Below are 6065 nucleotides of genomic sequence, written 5' to 3' on the forward strand. Positions count from 1 at the left end.
GAAGTCCAACACAGTCATTATGCATTTTTTGATAACTAAAAGTCATCACTGTTTAATTAGCATATGATATAGAAGTCACTGCTGAAAATATTCCTTTTTTATCACAGATATATCCACCAAATTGCCAGGCTTTATTTTGGAAAACCAATTAAACTGGGTTTTGGTGGAAGGCATGGGCAAGAAGGGGTACCCCAGGCAGTAACGTCCTCCCAAGGATGGACTGAGGACTAAGCTGAGCCTGAGGTGGGTCTCTTGCTTCCAGTGCTCCCTTGTAGAGCTGTCTCCCTATGGGCTCTGGGGCAGCCTCAGGAGAGGTGTGGGCTTGGAGAGGCTGCTGTGGCCCATTCACTTGGGCAGAACAACAGAGGTTTCAGACACCAGCTTCCCATCGCAGGTCTCAATCTTCTTCACAACCACAGCAGACTTGGTGCAGGTGAAGCCAGGGCTTTGGAGCTTCCCAAAGCCAGGGCTTGTGAGGCCCCCATAGGGTGAGCTCACCATTCCTGAAGAGCCACTGTTGGTCTTTGTGTGGATGCTCAAGTACTGCATCCCAGCCTCCAGCCTGTTCTCCTTGCCCTCCAGGAGCTTTCGGTAGGTGTCGATCTCGATGTCCAGTGCCAGCTCAACATTCATGAGCTCCTCTTACTCCCACAGCTGCCAGGCTATGTCTTGCTTGACCTCTGTAGGACAATCTCTAGCTGGGTCAGCTCGACATTCACATCCTTAATGACCATCTCCCCATGATGCTCGGCATCAGCAATGGCAGCCTCCAGGGATGCTCTCTGGCCTTTGAGTACCTCAATCTCCGTTTTCAGGTGGCTGTTACTGCCGTTCATCTCAGAGATCTCAGACTGTGGAGGAGGTCATCCCTGTGCTTCCCAGCCAGAGTCTGCAACTCTTCATACTTGATCTGGTACATGCTCTCAGCCTCGGCCCGGCTGCGGTTGGCAGTCTCCTCATACTGGGATTGACCTCGGCAATGATGCTGTCCGGATCCAGGGGGCGGTTGTTGGCCATGGACAGTACCACAGATGTGTCCGAGATCTGAGACTGAAGTTCATGTATCTCGTCTTCATACAGCTGCCAGAGGAAGTTGTTCTCGTCAATCAGCCTTTCCATGCATGACTCAAGCTCCAGCTTTTGCACGTAAGCTTTGTCCACATTCTTCTTGATGAGGAAAAATTCATTCTCCATCTCTGTACAGTTGTTGATCTTTGTATTTATTCTTGAAGTCCTCCACCAGCCCCTGCATGTTGCCAAGCTCTGCCTTCAGCTTCATTTTCTCCTGATCCAGTGTGTCCAGCTGCTGCTGGAGGTTGTTAGTAAAAAGCTAAATATTATTGAAGATACTATTACAATTCTAGCTGCCAATTTCAATTTCTTTATGGTAAAATTAAATATGACAACTTAGTAGTGTTTTCTTATTATGTGAATTTTAATATAATAAATGATCCATCCATCTTTCATAACTGAAAAGTCTATTATAAAATACTTACCCTTTATTTGAGAAGTTTCCTCAGACCATTTTATTTTGACTTGGGAAACTGGATTTTGCTACAGACGATATGGTAACTTCTCTAGCATTTCTTCAAATCTGCTTATCACATTATTCCATATTTACACAAAAAGAACCTTGAATTTTAGAAATAATTTGACATTAAGCTAATGGTCTTCTTTAAAATTATAACAACCTTTCTATATAGTGCCTTCCCGCACTTGTGGGAAAATAGTAGGATTTTGCTGTGTGGAGAAGATAACATTATACCACCTCATATAAGTAGGTGGTATAAGAATATAAGTCACATTTTAAAAAAAGAATGTAAGTCACATCGAGTAGCAAGATTGACATAAGATTACAGAAAAAAAAAGATATACCATAAATTGAAATAATCAGCTGTCTCTTCCTAGCACTGCAGTTTTTGCTTCACAATAGACAAGGTGCATCTACACAGATATAGTAATTTAAAAGTAATATTTTGGTTTTTATTCTATGTTTTCTTTCCTAGAGTTTCCTAGCTGACAGATCTGTTCTTAATACCAATCAGGTAGCCTTTCCACATAATTTTAATTTCTTGGATTTTTTGATATTCAATTTTAGAAAATTTTAATGATGTTCACTGTGAAATTCTCATAATTATTCACTAGTAGAAAATGTACTCCAGCAATTCATCATGAATTATCCCAGGATACCTAGTTAGTCCTCAGGCAATGGGTAGTTCATGTGGAGGAAATAGCATGCTGATTTGCAGTTATAATTGGAGAAAATTACTTGAGAGGATTCTGACAGCACGGAAAATAGGCCAATTAGTTACCCAACTCTCATCCTCCAGTGATTCATGATTGTCTCCATTTAATTTTGCTGTCACTTATGAAGTGAGGTTAAGAATAGATTAGCTTCTTTTAGCCACATTTTACAATTATCTTGCTCGGTTGCTTCTTCTTTTTTAACAGTATGATTGAGTTTAAAAACCAGTGGTCTTCCAAATTGTATTTAACAGTTATTCATCATAAAATATAAGCTAATGCCTAAAACCACCTTACTCAGTGCCAGAACCTAACAATTATGCTCCCCACAAAGGATGATCAAACATGCTACCTTGAAACAATTAAAAGCAAAGCCAGGAATACATAGTAAGCTTTGGCCCAGAGAATAGTATTAATGTTTTAAAGTCAATTATAGAAAATTACACCTTAATTACATAAGTAGAGGGCAAAACATGAGCATAATATAGAAAAAAACCAACAATATACAATATCAAATCTAAGGAATCAACATTTTGCTTCATGTTTCAGTTACTTTTAATTATGTCAAAACATTACTTGTCCTTCCTTTGAGGGAAAGATAAAGACCATGAAAATAAGACTATTTGAATTGATGAAGATATTGGTAGATCATTATACTTTTTCAAATTTGTATGTGATATGTCCCTATGTTCACTGTAGTAACGGTGTGTATTTGTGTGTGCATGAGTAATTATGAAATGAACTTGACTTTCCTAAGCTAAATATCTGATTACATCTAGAAAATATAATGTTATTTTTATCTCTCTGACTTGTACATTTTCTGAAACAATCTAGAATAAATTGTTTAGTTAAGCCCCCTCAAAAGATATTGACAGGAAAATATAATCATCCATAGCATTTTAATGAAATAGTTTATCTCAGCTATATCTATCTGTAATTCTTACATCCATCTAATTTCCTACCCATCTATCATTTTGCTATTTCTTTAATATTAATTTTATTGAGAAAGAAATAACATTGAGACATTTTCTTTTTTCTTTTTTTACTTTTATATCAATTTTATTGAGAAACAAATAGCAATGAGACAGTTTCAAAACAGGTTAGTAGGACAGTTATAATAATTAATACATTGCATATTGTTGTCTTCATAGTAGTTATTCATAGTACAAGATACAGATATGATATCTTGTCTAAACCCTATTAGTTCAAAACTTTCTTCTCATTGAACTGAGAAGCTAGCTGTATACCTATGCAAACTATTCTGTATCTACAGATATATATTTTTTTCACTACAAAATAGTTCTTCATTTATGTTCCACTTTTTTGTTTACTTTTGTCAGGATGGATATTCCATTGCCATTCAAATATAGCAGGTACATGAATTCAGCAAAGTAATCCAATATAGTCCAGTAGTCCATAATAGTACTGGATTATCCATAGGGCTGGCAATGTCAGAAGATGTTGACTTGAGCCTTTTACAGGTCAACATATTAATATGGCTTTACTTTTTACACCTCATTTTTGTACTTTTCGGTTGGATAGTTAAGACCAAGATAAAGAAATTCCTACATAACAAAAATATAACTTTTGTTTCTGACAAGTTCAGTCAAATCCCCTCAGCATTTACCCTGAAACCCTATACAGCAGTAGATCTCTTGTCTGTGTGAGTGTCATGTGGATGGGTCATGACTATTGCTTGACAAATTCAAATTAATATATTTTGAATATTTTCAAAATATTTCAGGACTAGGCTGAATTACTACTCAAGTAAGGGAATCTTTGATTTCAGCTTGCTGTCTTTTTTTCTGGGACAATTACTTTAGCAATTATTTGACTTGTCTAGATCAATAATTATGACATAAGAAGAACATTATAAGACTTTAAGGGTATATTTATTTGAGTGTACAAGTCTAAATATATTCAGGCTAGGTTTGGAAACAATATGGTTATAAGAAATTAAAGTTTAATACCTAGAAGGTCTCCTTAGATACCTCTGAAGCCAAAGCTGATGGTTACTGGGGTAAACTGTTGTTTTGTTTTTCGATAATTTTTTCAATGTACTCATGGGAGATCTCACCCACATTATGGGGCTTAAATTTGATTATAGCTAAAGTCATTCAATTATTTCTAAAATGTCCATTTATGCTCCAATTATTAAAAAAAGAAAAAAATGAACTCCTGTCAAAATCATCTTGCTTCCTTAGACTCTAATTAGTTTTTGTAAGACATAGAACATAATACTGTGGACTGAAGCAGCTTAGAGAAAAACATTTAAAATGCCATCTGCAAAGTCTTTGAATTTTAACATTGTACAGGAAGATAGCATAAAAATTTGAACAGAAGCTTCTAATAGAAAGAGAAACCAATTATGCATCTTTATCAATTTTACTTTTAATCTCCCTCAGCTGTAAAAAAAACACATTATGGGACAGATTACTCAACAAGCCATAGAAACAAATTGAAATGCAATTAACTTGCTAACAGCCTTAAAAGATCTTCCTCTATCTTATGAGCAATTTTTAAAAATTCCTAAGCAATATGAGAGACATATCCATTATTTTATATTTTTAAAAAGGAAGTATACAATTTATAAAATAAAGAGGAGATAAGTTTTGATTTATTTTCTGGGCTGCTATAGTCAAATTTGTTTATTTGCTGTTATATCAACATTCATTAGTGATATGATTTTTCTAAAGTACATAACTTATAGAAGAATACCAGATTTTTTTTCTGAGGTTGTTTACTAGAATGAAATGATCAAATAAATTTTCTGAATTGAGAAAAATATGACATTGTTGGGGAATCAGTATTTGCAGATAGAGTTAACAAAAGAAAATTTGAGAGATTGAAATAAAATGTACTTATTTATATTTTACATTTAAGCTAAAAAAAACTAGATTAAACATTGTCTAAATTTGTTATAGAGACCAGGAAGATAGCTCAGTGGTCTAAAGCATCAGCTTAGGCAAATTTAGGCAGGTGCTGGAGACCTTGATTTGATCCCTGGCACTACATGCCACTCCAGGCCTGCCCTCAAGGCAGGCTGAACTGATATAAATAAATGAATAAATAAATAAATAAATAAATAAATAAATAAATAAATTTGTCATGAAACTTAATTAGTTAATAATAGATTGCAAAGAAAAATTTCAGTAATCCCTTTACATATCAATTATGAGTTAAAATGTTGATAATGGTATTTATTAATTATAAATAAATTGTGATTATTTCCCCTGAAATCTATTTTATTTGTTTATTTTGATGTATTTAGCACAAGGTCTACAGGGTCTCACTACACAGATCAGACTTGTAGTGATTCTCTTGTTTTCAGCCTCCCAAGTACTAGGATTACAGGCAGGCACCACCACACTGTCTCAATCACTGTCTCAGTGCCCTGGAGGTGGGATTGGCACAGCAGGCCTGGGATTGAACCCACAGCCCCTTTGTGTGCCTAAGTAGGCACTTTAGTCCTTTGCAGTAGCTGGCTGGTCCTCAAATCTATTTTAAAATAGTGAGAAATGAATGTATTATGACCACTATTACTTTATCAATCATTTTGATACAAAAATTGGAATGTTAAATATTTCATCAAACTATTTGAGAAGTTTTAAACCAAAATAATTATTTGAGTTTAACTTTTCTGGAAAATATATTAAAATAGATTTTTAAATTTATTCCAGGAATAGTATTTTAATTTATATTCTGCTTTGCTATCAGGAGTAAAGTAAAATAAATCACAGAAAGACCTGTATCAAAGTAGGATTTTCTGCCAAGTTCCGGGAGCCCCCAGACCCAGTCCTAGCCCAGGTCCGGTGAGTGTG

At 35.1% G+C, this 6065-nt stretch overlaps 1 pseudogene; it reads right to left on the reverse strand.

Moving 5' to 3' along the window:
* Positions 1-345: 345 nt before the first annotated feature.
* Positions 346-6065, reverse strand: part of LOC101588234 — a 14974-nt pseudogene continuing 9254 nt past the window's right edge.

The sequence above is a fragment of the Octodon degus genome, unplaced genomic scaffold (genome assembly GCF_000260255.1).
Source record: "Octodon degus isolate 3935 unplaced genomic scaffold, OctDeg1.0 scaffold00063, whole genome shotgun sequence".
NCBI lineage: Eukaryota > Metazoa > Chordata > Mammalia > Rodentia > Octodontidae > Octodon > Octodon degus.